General features: G+C 41.7%; 1 protein-coding gene and 1 long non-coding RNA gene across 2 annotated transcripts in view; one reads left to right on the plus strand and one right to left on the minus strand.

Moving 5' to 3' along the window:
- BPGM (bisphosphoglycerate mutase) overlaps window positions 1–10,602 on the minus strand; it is a 32,626-nt gene extending 22,024 nt beyond the window's left edge. Inside the window, exon 1 of the mRNA XM_027101860.1 lies at window positions 10,477–10,602. The gene's annotated coding sequence lies outside the window, so the exon portion shown is untranslated. The remainder of the gene's footprint in view (window positions 1–10,476) is intronic.
- Window positions 10,603–10,804: 202 nt separating this feature from the next.
- LOC113618080 (uncharacterized) overlaps window positions 10,805–20,091 on the plus strand; it is a 39,767-nt gene continuing 30,480 nt past the window's right edge. The window contains exon 1 of the long non-coding RNA XR_003431879.1: window positions 10,805–10,996. This is a non-coding gene — a long non-coding RNA (uncharacterized LOC113618080). The remainder of the gene's footprint in view (window positions 10,997–20,091) is intronic.

Below are 20,091 nucleotides of genomic sequence, written 5' to 3' on the forward strand. Positions count from 1 at the left end.
GAGAGAGAGAGAGAGAGAGAGAGAGAGAGAGAGAGAGAGAGAGAGAGAGTGTGTGTGTGTGTGTGTGTGTGTTTAATGAGCACGACACTTCTGTATTGCTTTTTTTTAAAGGGCCCACCCCAATCCACTAAGTACTAGAAGTTTCAGGCCCATCAAAAACTGGATCCATGCCCACGCAACATTTACTGTTTTGTTTTCGGTGGTGGTGAGAAGGGGGATGGAGAAAAGAGAAGTTATCAATTGTTCTCTACCTCAGCCCTTACTGCGTCTTGTCAAACAAGAAGCTCCTTAGGCTGATGAAGCTACTTTCCCTTCAAATGAAGAAGGTGTGATAGACAGATATTATAGGCAGAGGCGCTTCTCCGTCATCCTTTGATTAAAAACTATATGGAGGCAACAAAAGAAATGCAGCAATAATATCATGAACGCTGAGGCAACTATCACCAAGCTCTGCAGTATTTTAATCTGCTCTATTTGCTTACTTAAAGAAATAAAACAATTTCTGTTTCTTCCCCTCAAAATATATATATTGGAGCAGAGAAATAGTGCTACAGCCACAAGGACTCTACAAATAAATACACACCTGCGCTTTACTCCGGTGGACAGACGGCGAATACAGGATAAGGTACCAAACTGGAGCATCTACCTCAGGTCAACAGAAAGTCCCTTCCCTCTCTCCTCCTTGCTATCAACTGATCTTTGCCATTTAATTAACTACTGAATATTCACAAAGGAGCTGCTGAGGTTTATAGTTTGCATTCTTTACAATTTAATCATTGTGGGAGCTGGTATGTCAAGTGTCAACAAACATAACACTGTAGTCAGTTTCATTTAAAGTTTCAGGCTGATCTGTGAGGAGCAGTGCTGCGGGGCTGCAAGGTGGTAGGAAAAGTGCTGAACTGCAGGGAACACGCGCTTCTCTGATGGAAGCAACTCGTGTGCATGGACAAAGCATTTGTATAATCTGGTCTCGCTGAGCTAAGGGTACCATTCTAGAACTTTTCTGGAGAACAAGGAGAAGCCAGGGCTGCTGAAAACAAAGACTGGAGAGAATGCAAGACTCAGACCAGACAGAACCTGTGGATTCTGTTTTGTTTTTAGGGTAAATGTCTTTTTTTTTAATGTGATCATTTCAGCTCTTAGAAGCTCAAATGAAAAATGAAGGGAGTAGCTGCTACTTAGCTCCAGCCCATTTCTCTGTGAGACTGAGGCACTGGGGTCCTCAATCTTCCAATTCTCAAAAGAACTGGAAATGTGAATTTTATGTGATATCTAATACAAATACTAGCAACTAATTTGAATACATTTAAAAAATGTGAGCTAAACAAGACATTTCTGAGGGTAGATTGAGTCTGCTAGTGTGTGACTGTGACTTAAAGAGAAACCTCCTCCAGGCCACAGGTGAATGAGGACCACCCCCCCCAGCCCCACCTTCCTGCCCCCTGGAGCTGGTCAGACCCCAAGCCTCCAGGCTCTAACCCCAGCCTTCCTCTGTGGTTGTCCAGCACACTCTTTCAAAGGACAGACCCTCTAATCCCCACGTGTGCCAGGCTTCCTTGTCCCTGACCCTCTCTTCACCAAAACTTCGCCAGTGCCCTGCAGAGTCCCAGCTCTGTAATCAAACTCCTACTCAACTTTGGACTCTTCTGGAATGTTTCCTCTAGCTCTCAACTTTAACCAAGCTGAAAATGAACTGAACACCAAACTATTCCCAGGTGTCTGCTTCTCTCTTCAGCAGGGGTGTTCGTGCCTCGTATCCTGGGGCAGGGGCTGCTGACGAGCAGGGTCCCGCTCCCTCCCTCTCAATAGTACTTCCTGTCCAAATGCCTCCATTCCCACCATCTTTTGGGCAGGTGGGGGGAGCTTTGATTCTGAGCCTTGCAATATTCAGCTGTAGCTCTCTTGCCCTCATGTATTAGCTACAAACTTCCTGAAAACTGAGTACCCTATTTAAAACCCTCAGATTACTTCCTGTTGATCTTAGGACAAAGCTCAAAATCCTTAATGTGACCTGCAAGACTTTGGTTTTCTTTTATTTCCTTGAACATGCCATGTTCTTTCTGGCCTCGGGACCTCTGCACACACTGTCTCCTACACAGAACCCTCACCCAACACCCCCTCCCCTCCACCCCCACTTCAGTCCCTCCCTGCTTTGGGGGCCTGCTAGTTATCCTTTCGATCAGCTGTGTCCATTCAAAATGTAACGCAAGCCACATATAATTGGCTTTTTTAAATTTGTAATTTAAAATTTTCTAAAAGCCGTACTAAGCAGCAAAAATAGGTGAAATTTTAATAATACATTTTATTTAACCCTTTGGGTTCAAAAGATTATCATTCTAACATATGATCTATATAAAATTCTCAATGAGGTATTTTACTTTCTTTTTTCTTAGTAAGTCTTTGAAACCTGATGTGTATTTTATACTTAAAGCACATCTCCATTTGGACTAACCACATTTCAAGGGCTCCATAGCCACACGTGACCAGTGGCTACTGTATTGACTGGTGCAGCTTTAGCACTTAGCTTAAATGTTATTTCCTCTAGGCTAGTCGTCCTCAAACTTTAATGTGCATCAGAATCACCAAGAGGACTGGTTCAAACAGGCTGCTGGGCCCCACTTCCAGAGCCTGAATGAGTAGGTCTGGGGCAGGCCTGAGAATCTGTATTTCTAACAAGCTTCCAGGTGATGCTGAGGCGGCTGGTCTGAGGACAATGTTTTTAAAGCCTCTGCAGACTTCTCTGCCCTTCTTTCCCACCCACTGGGAAGTGGTGAGGTGCCTCCACAGCCCCCTGCTTTAGGACACTAGGTACCGTTGTGATGGGTCACTTGTGACAGATCACTTGTTCCACATCTGTGTGCCCTGTTAGACTGTAAGCCGCATCAGGGTTGGTCTGACTCACTGTCCCGTCTCTAGAACCCAGCATGACACCTGACACATACTAGGTACTTAGTAGGTGTGTTGACTGAATCAAAGGTAGGCAAAAAGGATTAGCTTGTGCCAATAAGGCTAAGGCCTGACATTTTTAGTGGTAACTACCAAACCAAAAATAGTCAGGCCCGAGACTTTAGGAAGCTTTAACTCAAGAATTCCAATGTATTTGATGGCAAAGGCAGCGCCAAGAATAATCATCCATTATATTTTTCTTTTGTTACAGTTTAGTATAACAACTAGACAACTAAACATGAAAGGCCATAATAATCTCCACAGAGAAAAGAGAGACACTGATTGACTTGTCCAAAAACACAGAGCCACTAAATGGAATTGGAACTGCGATCCAGGTCTGTGCCTCTGACACCCGCACTCTTTCTGCCTCACCACGGAAGATTTGTGAGTCTGGGTGTGAGCATCTAGGCTCACTAGGCTTCCCTTCACAGGAGAATCTCCAGTCACAGCTTGTCTCCCCAACCCAGGCAGACATTTCATGAAATGCACACAAACAAGGTGAGTATAAAGGAGGGCTCGGCGTATGACTGCCTGAAGAACCTCAAATCACAAGGTCAAGTCAGGCAATAGTCACCCCCAACTTATAATAAGGTGCCAGGCTAAGAATTAAAAACTATCCTTTCTAAAAATCAAGCTTTGTTTTTTTGTGTTGCTTTTGGTAAAGCTCACCACGCTGGAGTTGGTTCTTAAGGGTCCTCATTTATCCGTTGGCACGGGTTACTGGCACTTGAATTAAGCACTAATTTTAGTCAATGATTTACCTCATACCCCCAAAGGGCCACACGGGTCACTAAATTACCATACCCCAGGGTTCCTTCCTTTTTAAAGTATGGTGTGGCTCAAAGAGAAAAATTTAGTAAACAAACGTATCTTTTACATGACGCTGCATCTCATCTTCCTGCCGCTTCCTCTTGGCTGTTTTTCCCTTCCTCTGGCCATTACTTTTTTAGTCCTCTGACACCTAACTTATACCTTGCCCACTCTACTGAAATGCTCTCTCAAAAGACTGCTGATTGGTTACTTCTTACTAAGTGAAGACCATCTTCACTCAGGACTTACAGGGCTTTGACCCCTCTGAAGCTGACTATTTCTATCAAGGGAAGAAAAAATCTTCCAAGATTTTGGTGCTGCATTTCTCCCAGCTCTTCAATTGTTATGTCCCAGTGTTGAATCTATATTTTCTTTTTTTTAATTTATTTATTTTTTATACAGCAGGTCTTTTTTCCAATAAATTTATTTATTTATTTTTGGCTGCATTGGGTCTTCGTTGCTGCACATGGGCTTTTCTCTAGTTGGGGCGAGCTGGGGCTACTCTTTGTTGTGGTGCGCAGGCTTCTCATTGCGATGGCTTCTCCTGTTGTGGAACACGGGCTCTAGGTGCACGGGCCTCAGTAGTTGTGGCTCACGGGCTCCAGGGCGCAGGCTCAGTAGTGGTGGTGCACAGGCCTAGGTTGCTCCGCGGCATGTGGGATCTTCCCAGACCAGGGCTCAAACCCATGTCTCCTGCATTGGCAGGTGGATTCCCAACCACTGCGCCATCAGGGAAGCCCCAGCAGGCTCTTATTAGTTGTCTATTTTATACATATTAGTGTATATACGTCAATCCCAATCTCCCAGTTCATCCCACCAACAACAACAACTACACCCCCGCCCTACCACTTTCCCCAGTTGGTGTCCATATGTTTGTTCTCTACATCTGTGTCTCTATTTCTGCCTTGCAAACCAGTTCATCTGTACCTTTTTCTAGATTCCACATATATGCGTTAATATACGATGTTTTTTTTTCTCTTTCTTACTGAATCTGTATTTTCTGCCCCTCAGCAACAGTACTATGACGATGAAGACAGCATATGACACCATAGCCGCTACCTTTCTCAGAGTGCTCACCGTGTGCTTGGGACTATTTAAATCCTCAACCACCATTCTGCAGAGAAGTTACTATGATTACTCCTGTTTTACAGATGCAGAAACCTAAGAGGTGAGGTTAACTTGCCCAAGATGACAAAGACTGTAACTGGCAGAGCTGGATTTCAATCTCAGGCAGGCTGGACCCCAAAGCCTATACATATGCCTTGACCCGCTCTGCTCCACCGCCATATTGGCACCCAAGGCTCTGTCCTCAGCCCTTGGAAACCCAACTTTTCTCACTACTTAAATTACGTTAAAATGGATGATTTATACATTGACATTCCCAAATACTCATCAGTCTACCAAGTTTGGTCAATTAACTCATTCTTCAAACGTGTTACAAACTCCATTTGAATATGGCATAATGCTAGGCCTGTGAGGAATACAGAATCCAACATGAATGATGTCTCCAAGTGACTAATGGGGGAAAGGATATGTGTGTGTATCACTAAAGCAGAAATTAACCCACATCATGAGAAAGCAGTTCATGTATATGGGAGATGGAAAAGGAGAGTTTTTTTTTTTTTTTTTTGCTGTACGCGGGCCTCTCACTGTTGTGGCCTCTCCCGTTGCGGAGCACAGGCTCCCGACGCGCAGGCTCAGCTGCTCCGTGGCATGTGGGATCTTCCCGGACCAGGGCACGAACCTGTGTCCCCTGCATCAGCAGGCAGACTTTCAACCACTGCGCCACCAGGGAAGCCCCAAGGAGAGATTTTTTACTTGAATAATGCTTCATGGACATGGCACTATTTAAGCTGAATTTGAAAAGATGTTTAAGATTCAGATTTATAGAAAAAAGAAAAGGAATTCCAGCCTAAGGGAACAGTGAGTAGAGGGCGAGGGAATAGGTGTTTATGGAGAAATGGTGAGCCATTCAAACTGGTTTGCCTAGAACAGTCTTGCTTTAGGCCTGTTTTCCCAACATACTTATTATAGGGCCCCTTTCACACTTGAAGGTCCCATCTGGAAAATTATATGAGCATCTTAAACTAAGTATAGGGTATAACAAGGAAGTAGGAGGAGACTAGTCTAGAAAGATAAGACTGAATAGTGGCCCCAAAAAGGGCCTTGTGCCAAAGAACGCAGGTTCTTCTGTAAGTATTGGGACATCGTTAAAGGGTTAATAATGTGTATTTTAGGAGGATCAGGCAGCACCTACAAGAGAGATGGGAAAACCAGGGATGTGAATACTTGTGAGGCTTTTGCAACCATTCTGGTAACATTTAATGAAGACCTGGACAAGCATAATGGCTCTTGAAAAGGGGTAAAGGCGATGATGTGAAAGACACTCCAGCTTAGCTCAGGTGGGGGCAACTTTCTCTGTAAAAGGCCAAAGAGTAAATTTTTCAGGCTTTGTGGGCTATGTGGTCTCTGTTACAATTACTCAATTCTGCTGAAAGCAGCCATAAACAATGCATGTATGAATAAATAAGGCTGTGTTCCAATAAACATATTGGAACTTTTTTGTCTTTTACATATCGACAAAGAAATTAGAATCTCATATAATTTTCATGCACATGAAATATTGTTATACTTTGATTTATTTCAACCATTAAAAACCATTCATAGTTTGTGGACTGTACAAAAACAGGTAGTGGGTCAGAAGGCCTTAGTTTGCCAAACCCTGGCCTAGCTGGGATTATTCAGATCTACTAATCACATCAGCATTTTGAACCTTTAAGTATCCTGTCATGGGATAATCCCAACATTATTAAATCACCTGCTTTCATTCTTAGCCAGAACTGCAAGTGCCTTGAATAATGGAATCCCATTCATAACTGTTTTTATCCCTCACAGAAGATAGTACTGAGCACATTTAAATCAGTCTGAGTATTTTGCTTCATCGAATTATTTAATAATGGGTTCAAGATAGAAGAGGGAAAAAATTATTCATCTTGTTAACCAACTTCAAAAATATAATCTGTCGGGCTTCCCTGGTGGCGCAGTGGTTGGGAGTCCGCCTGCCGATGCAGGGGACGCGGGTTCGTGCCCCGGTCCGGGAGGATCCCGCATGCTGCGGAGCGGCTGTGCCCGTGAGCCGTGGCTGCTGGGCCTGCGCGTCCGGAGCCTGTGCTCCACAGTGGGAGAGGCCGCGGCGGTGAGAGGCCCGCGTACCGCAAAAAAAAAAAAAATATATATATATAATCTGTCATTTTGACATGCATTACTTTTATTAGACATCTTTATAAATGCTTCACACTTCAGGTGAATGTATACCTGCTCAGGAATGGGTGCTATGGAATTGCCTTGGCAAAAAAGAAACAAATAGGCGATTTGAAGAAAACACAATTTGCAGGTGACTCATATTTTCAAAGACCTTTTGAAATATATATACGTATATGCATTTTTTCCCACCTAAATTGGCGACAGGGTAAAAAATATCCTTTCCATAAATGTCACCGTAAAGTCGAGTTATGTTTCAAGATTAGCATCCTTTTGGCAAGGTAGGGATGGAGAGGGTGGGTAGGTAGGTAGGAGACTGGTACACATCAGGCCATTGCATTTACTGAGGTTACTTCTACAATACTTCCAGAATCTCTAGGTAGTATCAACAAATGTAGCTAAAAATCTTGCTGCTGCCTCCTACACCTGCTCCTCATTAAACCATATAATTTCATGTACCTCTCCCTCACCCACCATAACTGAGTCTCGTCCTCTCTCCCAAACCAATGCTCCTAGGACAGTGCTTCCTCCTTTCCTCAGGTGTTTGAAAAATAATAATGTCTAATACTCTAGTATGGCAACTCATGAACAGGTGGGGAAAATTATAGGATAAAGTCCAGTCTAAACAGTTTGTTTACTGTTTCCAAAATTGAGTAAGAAATGTGATCAATGATATAATGTTGAAGTAATATAAAATAAGGCATGCAGAGCCAGAGTTGCTTTGAGCCAAAGCTTACCCTTAAATATTAAATACTCATATCCTACCCTAGACCACTTGGATGTTTTCCCTGGTCCAAATCCTCACTACATACCTTTGAACAACTCTTAACCTCCGCTGCATTAGGGATCTAACTCTATAAAGATAGGCTGGCTAGATGTGAGGATAGGAAAAAGAGAGGTTAACCGTGTTTCTGATAGATTAAAAAAGAACAGTGGAAATGAAATCTGGAGCTCATTTCCTTAGGGTCTTAAAATATGCCTTTCCCCAAGCCCAGCTCATTACGAAAAGTTCAAACATGACTATATCCCAAAGTACCTATTGTTCCATAATCTATTACTTTTCCTAAAGCTTTATGGGAACTGTTCCATTTGTGTTTGCATTATAAGAACAACTCTTTACCAGGAGCAAACGCTATTACTTACAGGTGTTTTCCAGACACTATTACCCTGTCATTCTCCAATTTTATACCTATTAACCACTTGTTACAAAGGTAACAAACCATAGCAGGTAGACCCCTCTTCACAGGAAAGGGACACACATGTGTAATGACATATGTGTGTGCCTGGGGCATGTGGCCTGTTCCAGCCTGTGTGGCATCACCCATGTGCACAACACCCACTCATGACACCTCCTTCCTATCTAATTACTATTCTCAAGGGGCTATGAAGAAGACTAAATGAGATTATGGTGAAGTGGTCTACCAAAGAGTGTGAGGTATTCTGGGTTGAATGGAGCAGACTTTGACTAACACATGAACACTGACACAGACCTCAGGCCCTTGAGAGTGATCCTGACTTGCTGATGGTATGAGCAGAAGTAAAAGCTGGGAATAAAGCAAAATGAGGGTGGCAGTAAGGAGAAAAGGTTAAATTAGACAGTGAAGTAGGAATGCAATCAAATGTTGTGTTTCAGGAAAGAGGCGTTGCCAGTAAGATACAGTCCTAGAAGCATACCAAATACTAAGCAATATTCTACAATCCAGATGCTTTAGTGAAGTGGCTAACATTTATTTTACATTTTATAAACTATATTTTATCCATATTTGTGGCCAAGTTTCAGTTAAAGAGTTTTGTTATTAAGTGATACTTTTAGTCCTATTTCCCCATATAAATATCCCTTCACACCAGATTTCATTCCAAGGATGTTCAAGTGACCTAACAGTTCAGACACTGGCGTGTCCTCTGTGCTCTAGGCACCAGACACACAAAGATGAGGGCATGGCTGAATTTAGATGTCATTACTTAAAATGAAACATGCCACTTAATTTCAACCAACCATAGGAGGCAAAAGAGGAAGAGAGACTGAAAGATCTACCCGGACACCAACAGTGGTTGCCTCTGAGTGATGGAATAAAGGATGACATTTTCTGCCACATTATACTTCTGTACAATGTTCATTCTGGACAGCAGCCAAATTTTCTACAATGATCCACTTGGTTTGGTTTAAATATGGACACAAAAGAACAGGTACTACTGTTGTAGCTGGGAACTTTTATTTGCTAACAGACTGGTTAGGAATTTACTGCAATGAGATTTTGCTGATGTACTTGTGTTGGAAAACGTCTAAGGATCTTTAGTTTAAAACAGACTTTGAACACAGGCATGGACCTTGGAAATAATCCAATGCGACAACCACTTTTTAAAGATGCGAAAATTAAGAGGCAGAGAACTGAAATGATTTAAGATCACACAAATAGCTTCAAGACTAAAACCCAGGTGTCTTGACTGCCAACTCAGAGCTCCTTCCACGACACCATTTGTTTGAATTATGCTTCTCTCAACCCCACCACAATTGAGTAGCATCTGTGGTGTGTGAGGTGCTACAGGAACACAAAGATGGATCAAACCTAGTCCCCTGGCCTCAGGGAAGACAGTTTTAAAATAAAAGACAAAATGACATGTGTTCTGCTTTCATTATAGAAAACCCTAATAGCTACTGGTGAAAGATAGCATTTGATTTTTTTCCCCAAAAGTGTGCATTCAGTCAGTTAACATTCTGGTACCACTCACAAGCTATAAAGCCTCCATAATTTGGAAGGGAGGTGGTAGGGGAATGAGAGTTACAATAAGTTAACTAACAACCAATTATCCTTAAAACGTTAACCGTGAACTTCACTTCCATTACACATTTCTGTTGTCCTTCTCCAGTAATACGGCCCCCATCCCTTCGAAAGGAGAAGAAATACACTTATTTTTTCATTTGTAGTGGTTCGAAGAACCTGTGATTTAGCTCCAGACTAGAACCCTCCATAAACCATTGCAGATATTCACCTTTCTCTTTTCATGACGTTCAAGTTTTTTCTGTCTACTGAGACTTTTAGGGCCAGGTCTGCCATGGCCCTCAATATAGTGGCACAGCCCTGAAAACACACCGAGCTCCCTTCCAGTGGCAGCCCTACTATTTACGGGGCTCTGTCACCCCGTGTCTCAGACGTCCAGGGGAGTTGAGTTCATCACTCCCTTCAATTCCTGTTTATTCTTGCCGTCAAGGTACCTCTACCAAGCGGAATCCTCCTTTCGGCTGTCAGACCAGAGAGTCTTATTCTGACAAAGGGACAGCTGAGCGGGACCTGGGGGATAAGTGAGGGTCGGAGCTTGAGGGGTGGACGCGCGAGTGCCAGACTCCCATCAAAGACTGAACCCGGGGAGGAAAGGAACTGGCCCTCCCGCACGCCAAAATAAACCACCACATCATTGAGAAATGGAAACGTTCGCAACAGCAATATTAAAACCACTCACCTGCAAAAAGGCCACCAGCAGCAGCCGCTCCTCGGAACCGCCAAGCCGCCAGTACCTCCCAAGACTCATCACTGCTGCCGGCATCGACTCTCTTTTCTAGCCCCGGAGCCACAAGGGGCAGGTCCTATGGCTCTGACTATTGGAGGGTCAAGCTGTCACTCATTCACAGCCCCACCCTACTCCCAGGAACAGGTCGAGGTCTTTTCCGTTTTTCAAATCCCCGGCGTAGAAAGTAAGGCTCTGAATGGCTTGCTGAGGAGACGAGCACACTTTCGGGCCAGTGAGGAGCTAGCTTTGACGCTAGTGGGCGGGCTTCTGCCTAGGGAAGTAGAAAAACAAAGCCGGGAGCGTCGCCACGGCAATTGGAAAACTTCAGGAGCTCTTAAGCGGTCTAGGTGTTAGAAAGTGTTTGGCGTCGTGAAGGAAATACCTGCCAACGTAGAGAAGGGTCGACGGAATCTTGGAAGTGATGAGGCGATGCCTTCCTTTACTCTTGGGAAACTGCAGCCGGCGGATGAAGGTGGGCACTCCTCGCGGAGGAAAGCTCCTGCTTTCCTCATGGTTTTAAGTCCTAAACAGTGATTAAAGCAAAAGCCTTTAAAGTGCCCGATTTATGGGCAGTAACTCGTCCTCACTCTCTCCTAGTGTTGATAATTTTATAGGGATTTCCCCTTAGGCAATCCCCCGAGATTATTTTGGTTGGGGGAAGAACAGTGAACATGGAAGTCACTAAAAGCTTATAGAACAGACGAAGAGAGGATGGAGTGATATGAGAATGATAAATTGGGGGGCCACAGTTACTGAACAAGGGAAATCTATGAAAATACTCGAAGCTGGGCACAGGGCCTCGTAAGCTTCTTCAAGTAGGATTGAACTACCACACAAGCCTTTGAAGCATAAAGTGTCAGAACCTTTGGGTGGGTGTGAAAATAATAAGGATTGGTTTGTTTGCCTGACCACATGGGAAATTCTGCTTCTTGATTTCTAAAAGCTGTCCTACCTAGTGTTTAGTGTCCTCTTTTGAGTTTTTCCTATTTCATCCTCATAACAAGTCCAGTAGATACGTGATGGCCAAGCAGGTCCTCAGAATAATTAAACATAAATTTGAAAAGCTAATTTCCACATTTTTAACCCTGTGACACATTATGTATTGAATTCGTTAAGATGTAAGCATTGGTAGTTAGTTCTGTATCTCCTTTATCCTTCTTAGAGCATAACAATTCCTCCTAGGATGTCAAAGAACAGACCCTTACTTCTGGGAGAGCACAAATCCAAGGCCTGACAGATCCCAGCAGGTGATAGGTACCATCTAGGGACAGTCAAATTAAACTTGTGTGGGATTAACTAGAGGTCAGGTCAGAGCAACTGGAGGCGGCGGCTTCCGGTCTTGACTCCCAAGAATGCAGCTTCCAAATCCTATACTCTTACCCACTTCCTCTTCCTTTTCTCTGTACCAGGTGAGGACAAAGTGAAGGGAAACCTTTTCTGCTAGTGTAACATCAAAGCTTCCTACTTAGAGTGCCCACCATCCATACTCTGGAGGATAAAGACAGGATAAAGACAAGTGTCAGTCTTATAGCATTTAGCGATACTTTTCTGGACTTAAGGGCTCACTGGATTTTGTTTTACTGTTATGTATACCTGTGGAATGCTGGTTTGTCACATAGAACATTAACAACATCAAACATCACCTGCCTTTTAGAATCTCCTTGTACAGGTGAGGAATCTGAAATTTAAGAAGTTTATTCAGAATTACTTAGCTGGTTGGGGGCAGAGCCTGGGCAAGGATCCAAGGTTGCTAATTCATAATTCTGGGGAAAATGCTTCCTCTCCTGCTGCCTCTTGCTCCCCCCTAACACACACACACAAAAGCAATATTTTTTTAAATCAAGATTACTAATTTGAAAACTTATTTCCATTGAGACCAGTCATGAAAATTTACTTCTGATGTAGCAAACAGTATAGATAGTATGAAAATAACTCAGGGTCTCAGTTCACTACTTTAAACAACTTTTGGTGTAGTCCCACTTTCATCCAAATAAAAAATGAAAATGCAGTAAAGTATTATAGCCATGTTGTCTTTCTTTCTGTTATGTGAGTGTATCAAAAAGTCAATGTTAACACATATAGTACTTTAAGGATTAGTAGCAGATTGTCTTATTCAGGACCTGAATAAAATACAATTTTATGAAAGCCTACATACTGGGCCTAAATTTCACAGCTATTTACACAGGGCCTTTGCAGGTGGGGTTGAGCTGGTCCACCTTGCATCAAAACATCATCCAGAGACCTAGGCTATTCTGCCTTGGCTCTCTCCTTCCCTCCAGCAAACTCCAGAAAGTAGTTGATCCTATATCCCCTTTACAGATTGTCTCCTTGACAGTCTTATCGTCATGATCTGGTTGTTTGCTGCTAGTATCTAGTCTCCCACCACACGCTACTGTCTTTCAGGGTCAGATTAAAATATGCTCCCTGTAATCTAGTGTAACAGGCCCAAAGTGTTTGGCTCCCACCTATTGACCTATTCAGTACACGACCCCTCTACTGAAACCAAAAACTGGAAATGCCCTTTGGGATCAGCCATGTAGAACCTTAGAAGAGACTTTGAAGCCATCTGTCCCTTCATTTTACAAGTTAAAACAGAATGCTCATCTCACAGAGTAGTGCAAAGAATAACTGAGGCCATGTTGAAATAGTTTTGCAATCTCTGAAACACCTTACGTCTGCTACTTCCTTGCACTGGGAACTTTGGCACATTGTCTTTATCAGCCTGTGTCTTTATCTGTGAAATAGGGATAATATCTAAGTGGCCATTGTGAAAATTAAATGAGATAATGCAGGATGTACCTGGCACAAGGAAAGTGTTCAGTAAATGGTAGTTATTCTTAACAACTACAGTAATGATAAATGTAAAGTGTTTTAACTACTTACATGTACTCTTGTTTTAAGAACTCAAGAAAGTCTAGGCCTTGTGCTTTCCTCCCCTTTCCCTGCTCTCTACTCACATGGAGACCTGGCCTCCTGCAGAGATTACAGGACAGAAATTTCCTTAGTTATCTTGCTGCCACCCAGAGAGGTGACTGTCAAGATGTGAATGCCAAAGAGAGTACAGATGCACTGCGGGGCTGGGAGCCTCTGGTATTGGGAAGTCTGAACTATATGAAATTTCCCTACTGTACAACGTGGAGCATCAAGGGGTGAATGAAGTTGTCATAATTTCTCCTTGTGGAGTTGTTTTTCAAATGCTATATCAGATTTATGTATTATACTTTATATTAAAAATATTATGTTTATTGCATAAGGCTTAGAAAAGAAAAAATTTTAAACACCCACATTCCTACCACTTAGAATTTATTGTTAATTTTTATTTCCTTCTATTTTTTCCCTATAAATCAACTATTTTAAAAAGACAGGAATCCAGGCTTCCCTGGTGGCGCAGTGGTTGAGAGTCTGCCTGCCGGTGCAGGGGACACACGGGTTGTCCCTGGTCCGGGAGGATCCCACATGCTGTGGAGTGGCTGGGCCTGTGAGCCATGGCCGCTGAGCCTGCACGTCTGGAGCCTGTGCTCCGCAATGGGAGAGGCCACAACAATGAGAGGCCCTCGTACCGCAAAGGGAAGAAAGAGAAAGGAAAAAAAAAAAAAAAGACAGGAATCCGTAGTATATATACTGGTTCATGGCAATATTTACTTAATTCATTATGAACATCTCCTCATGTCATTTAATATTCTTCTTCGATTAAAATTCCATCAGGTGACTGTGCCTTTGGGTATTATGTCTCACAATTCAACCAGTTTCCTACTCTTGGGCGTTGAGGTTGTTTCAGTTTCTTTGAAAGATTCAGGGACGTAAATGGGCTGCTGCTTTCCTTAAATGACAGGGTGCTCTGGGAATGTCTGTTGAACCAAAGGTACTGGCTGCTGGCCTTCTCTGCAGAGAGGCTGATAAAGTCGCCAGGCATTCTTTTCTCTGTGGCCTGGAATTGCAGAGCTAAGAAAGCTGAAGCCAGGGAAGCCTGAAAGCTCCTGTAGGGTAGCCCCTTCACCCCTGCTCCCCCCAGAGTTTCCTGCTCTTCAACCTGAAGAAAAGGTATTGAGGTGAAAGAAATTGAGGGAGGGGTTGGAAATCAGGGCTCAATTAATAAAATCTCACAAAACTCCTGGCATATGTGTCTCCAATTTACAGATGAGGAAAGTAAGGTACAGAGACAATCTGTGCAAACCTGCACAGCTACTTAGAGAGTCCGAGTTTGACTTGGTTCTGAAATTTGAACTCTCCCCACCATGCTTCCTACTTCTTCTAAAAACAGATGGCTATAACTTCATTCTTCTTTTTTTTTTTTTTCTGTGAGAAATTTGTTGTCAGTCTCCTAAGATTTATTGGTTATCTGCTCCCTTAAAAAAAAAATTCCCTCCTGACTGTCCAAGGATTTCTTTTGCCTCTGGATTTCCCAAGTTGGCTCCCTCTTTGCCAAAAGAATATATCCTCATTCTTTGATAAAGAATCAGACAACTTAGCTTTTGTTCACCCCTGCCCAACATTTGCTAGTTTTCTTGCCAAAGTGTCCTCACTGTATGCCTTGGAAGGTCAAACTCATAAAAGGAAGTTCTCATAAAGCCTGCATAAAGTTAACAATGTTACACATAGTTCCTTAGCTTTGGGGATTTATAAATATGACTATATAGAGAGCAATAAGTCTGTTCTTCTGGTTTGGTTATAACCTGGTTCTAAAGGAATTTCTAAAAGAGGCTTTACAAAATTGTTTAGAGCCATGCAGCATCATTAAAATGGGTGTATAACCTACCAATATGACACTTTTAAGGCAGTAACACATATTTGGAAGTGTAATTTCTGGAATGTTTTGTTAAAGGCTCTATATATAATCTAATCAGAATCAGTTTCAATCAAGAAGATACCTTTTCTCGCTCTCTTTTTTTTTTTTTTTAGTATTTATTTATTTGGCTGTGCTGGGTCTTAGTTGCAGCACACGGGATCTTTGTTGCGGCGCACGGGCTTCTCTCTAGTTGTGGCACGGGGGCTCCAGAGCGTGAAGTCTCAGTAGTTAGTTGTCCCAGGCATGTGGGATCTTAGTTCCCCAACCAGGGATCGAACCCGTGTCCCCTACACTGGAAGGCAGATTCTTAACCTAACCACTGGACCACCAGGGAAGTCCCAAGAGGATACCTTTTTTCCATCCTCCCTGCCCCACCCCCCATACTATACCAGTACCCTAGCCCAAACTACCATCACCTCTTGCATGGATTTTCTCAGTAGCTTCCTAACAAATCTTCCTGAATCCACTTTTGCTCTCTTTTAGCCAGGCAGGGTGATCTTTGTGATCATGGTACAGCTAACCCCCTCCTTCCCCCAGCTTGAAACACTGCAATAGCTTCCCACTCTCCCTGGTATTGGCCTTCTTTCCTCTTCCCTATGGCCATTAGACGTTGGCACAAACATTTTCCCTACCTAGAATGCTCTTCCTTTCCAGGTAGTTAAAGCGCAGAATAAGAACCCAATTTTCCTAATTCCCAGGCTGAATCTCTAATGTAAGTGTGTTCCTGGGGATTAGTTGTTGTCCAGCAGGGGGAAAACATGATTTGGAGGTTCAAAGGAAATTCAGTAGCGCAGGGGTTAAGAGTGTGGGCTTTGGGGCCAGTCCGCCTGGGTTCCAGTCCAGTACTAACCATATGATCTTGGGCAAATTTTTTTTTTTAACACCCTTGCCTTATTTCTTCTGTTGTATAATGGGCCATGGTAAGGTTATCTACCTCATAAAGCTATATTGTTTAAATAAGTTAACACATGGAAAGAGCTCAGTAAATTTTAACTTTAACAATAGTCTCAACAATAGATTAAGGGCCCAATATAATTTCTTATGTAGAGAGTAAAATCAACCTTGTTAATTTTCTCTTGTTTTCTTCTGGGGAAAAACAGATATAGCAAGCAACTGGGAGGCCCTCCTAGGGCAGCGGAAGGCTGGTCCTAGCAGATAAGACTTCAGGGTCTGCACTATGTAGGGAAAGACACATGATTACGTAGTCAAAACAGGTGCCAGGCCACAAATGCTAGTGAGCTAACATGAAGCCTAAGGGATTTAAAAAATACACAAGGAAAAATAAATTAAAGAAATCTAAAATAGTATAAAAAAATCACAATAGTGGACAAAAGATAATCTGTTTACAGATGAAATCATTTTCAGCTTCTAAACTAAGCCCTGTCATATAAAATATCTTTTCCATGTATAATAAACATTTTGGAGGCTACCTGAGGTCCCAGAATTTTTTTACCAGAATGTTCTATGGTAGCTTTGAGATCTGTCATTTCTAGCTACTTCTAGGTACTATTTTGTACCTAGAAGAGAGAAGCTACTTTACCTGTAGACTGTTATTCCAGCTTGAATGAGATAAAGTTCTTTATATTCCCCATTTAAATCCTTACAGAATCCTTATTAAATAAATTTAGAAAATAGTTTGACTGCCTTCACTTATTAGTGAGTTTTCAAGTAAAGAATAATGAGAGTACAGAATTGTTACCAGTTTGGTAACCATCAGTGACTTCCGGCCACTGGAGTGTTGGTCTCTTTATGCCAGTTGAGTCTCCTAACTAGTCTCTGCCATCATCTCTCTGTGAGGTCAGATAAGAGGAACAGGTAAGTCTCCTGTCAGTAGCCACAGGATATAAAAATTAGCAAGAAAGGCTATTCTCATACGTGGTGTTCTGTAGACTGTTATTAGACTTACGAGTAATGGCAGAGGCTCTAACACTTGATGGTTCTTGGAGAGATGATGGGCTGAAACTCTGGTTGTTGTGATCCATGATTATTCAGTGACAGCTGGAGCAGAGAACTGCAATGCCAAATGACCTACATTTCTTCACCTTCGAAACTTTAAGCAATTATATAAAGGCCAAGCATCTATAGCTTGCTAAAACTTCCCTACTGTTGAAAATTATTTTTAGGACCATTAGGAAAAAACCTATGTTCTCAGATTCAAAGTCAGTTATATTAGGCAAAATATTAATAACGGACCAACTTTTAACAAAATATTATGGTAAATATTTCATTTTTTATCCAAAACTGGTAACTGTTGCTTTATATATATATATATATATATATATATATATATATATATATATATATTCCTCTTTGCCTAAACACATATATTTCTTTATGCTTTGTTGCTTCTCTACCTTCTCTAAAATGGGTGACAAAGAAGGACACAAAAAGGAAAAGGAAGAAGGAGAAAATAAGTAAAACCTTCAGAAATGCACAGGTCTGGTCCCAACCAGCAAATCAATCCAAAAAGTAACCAATTATTCATTGAATGAAGGAAGAGAATTAACAATATTATTAATGCCTACCATAAGCTGTGCCAGGAGCAAGAGATATTAAGATACATGAAACATGATCTTTATCCTCCAGGAGCATGGCCCAGTAAGAGCGAAACCAACTCATGAACTATGAATCACGGTCCAACAAATACATGTGCAAGTGCAATCATTGAGGACTCACAGGGTGTTTTGGTTGGATGGGGGAGGGGGAGTTCTTAAGTGTGTGTGGGGAGGGGCTGGGGGTGAGAAGAGTTGGCAGGGATGTGAGAATTATAGATACATAATGGAAGAGGTAAAGTCTGAGCAATGTTAAGAAATGAGTAGACTTCCAGCAAGAATCCAAAACTGGATTGCGGTGATAGTTGCACAATTGTATTAAACTCGCTGAAACTCATTTGGATTATATGCTAAAAATGGGTAACTTTTATGGTATATAAATTATATCTCAAACTGTTTTTTTTTTTCTTAAGAACACTGGCTTTAGAAACAGACACATGTGGACAGATTCCTGCAATTGGCTTGTTTCAGAGAGAAAGTGCATGAATGATCTTATTTGTAAAGCCACTGCCTTTGCCCGATAGACCTCAGGGTCTAGTGCTGCCTGTCTGGGTGGATAGTCAGTCTGTCTAGGTCTGGGGATGGTATTAAGAAGCTTATTGTTGCCTCATACTTGAGCCACATTATCCAACAACTTTATCAGGCATACAGCTGATATTCTACTTCCTACCTTTATGACACCTATTTCTTTCCATACTTAGTTACCAATTTTACAACTTTGGACTGGTGAAAAATTTATGTCGAACTAAATTTAGACTGATAGAAAAGTTGCTGGAATAGTACAGAGTTTCATGTATCCTTCACCCAGCTTCCCCTAATGTTAACATCTGACATAAGCATACTACAATCATCAGAATCAGGAAATTAACATTGGTACAGTACTACTAGCTAAACTGAAGACCTTATACAAATTTTGCCACTAATCTCCCACTAATGTCCCTTTTCTATTCCAGCATCTTATCTAGGATCTCACATTGCATTTAGTTGTTAGTTATCCTTGGTGCCCTGAGGTCTGCAATAGCTCCTCAGTCTTTCCTTGTCCTTCATGACCTTGATATTCTTGAAGAGTGTAGATGATTTTGCCAAATGTCTCTCAATTTGAGTTTGCCTAATGTTTTTTCATGATTGAACTCAGGTTCTGCAGTTTAGGTGAGAATACCATGAAATATTGTGTTCTCTTCACTGCATCATATCACAGGGTTCATGATGTTGATATATTTTATTATTGGTGGTATTAACCCTGATCACTTGGTTAACGTGGTTTCTGCCAAGTTTCTCCACCATAAAATTACATCTTTCCCTTTGTAATTAATAAGTATGTTGGGGGAGATCTTTTGAAGTCATGAAACTTTATTTTCCTCAAACTTTTACCCACTAGTTTTATCATCTATTGATGCAATTTGGCTACAACAGTTATTATTGTGGTATTTCATGGTGATTTTATATTTTTCTCTTTCCTTTTACATTTATTAATTCAAGTTCTACCGTAAGGAAGAGTTGTCCCATCTCTACCATTTATTTATTTCATTTATTATTTTTATCAGTGTGGACTCATTTATTTATGGATTATAATCTAATACTATAATTATATGTTTTGCTGCTCAAATTGTTCCAGCTCCGGCACTTAGGAGTTACTTTGCCCCTGTGTTTTGTTTTGTTTTTGGAGCATGTTCTTACTTTCTGGCAAAAGATGTTCTAGTCTCATCTTATATATTACCTGCCTTGGCCCTGGAATCAACTATTTCCCCAAGGAACTCTGGTTCCTTTTATTAGAGAGTGGTGTTTAGAATCCAAGATCTGAGCACAAGGTGTGAAATGGGCTAAGATTTCTCACAATTCCAGGTTGATGAAAATGGTGACTAATTGGAATTCATATGCTTATGGGAATTGGTACAATCAGTTTGGAAAACAATTTGGCATTAGCCACTAAAGTGTAGGTAGGTACATTCCATGAGTCAGTAATTTCACTGGAAGAACTCTTGCACATGTGCAACTGGAGTTGTATGCAGTTTTGTTTAGAATAACACATAACTGAAAACAATCCAAACGCCCATCAGTAGGAGAACAGATGAATAAAGTGCAGTATATTCATACAATGGAATATTCTAAAGCAGTGAAAATGAGCTACAGTTATACACATCAACAGGAATGAATCTCAGATGCATATTAGCCAAAAAAGAATACAGACAATATGATTCCATTTACAGAAAGTTCATCAATATGCAGAAT

The sequence above is a fragment of the Aethalodelphis obliquidens genome, unplaced genomic scaffold (genome assembly GCF_003676395.1).
Source record: "Aethalodelphis obliquidens isolate GAN/ISIS:26980383/991018 unplaced genomic scaffold, ASM367639v1 scaffold5, whole genome shotgun sequence".
Classification (NCBI taxonomy): Eukaryota; Metazoa; Chordata; class Mammalia; order Artiodactyla; family Delphinidae; genus Aethalodelphis; species Aethalodelphis obliquidens.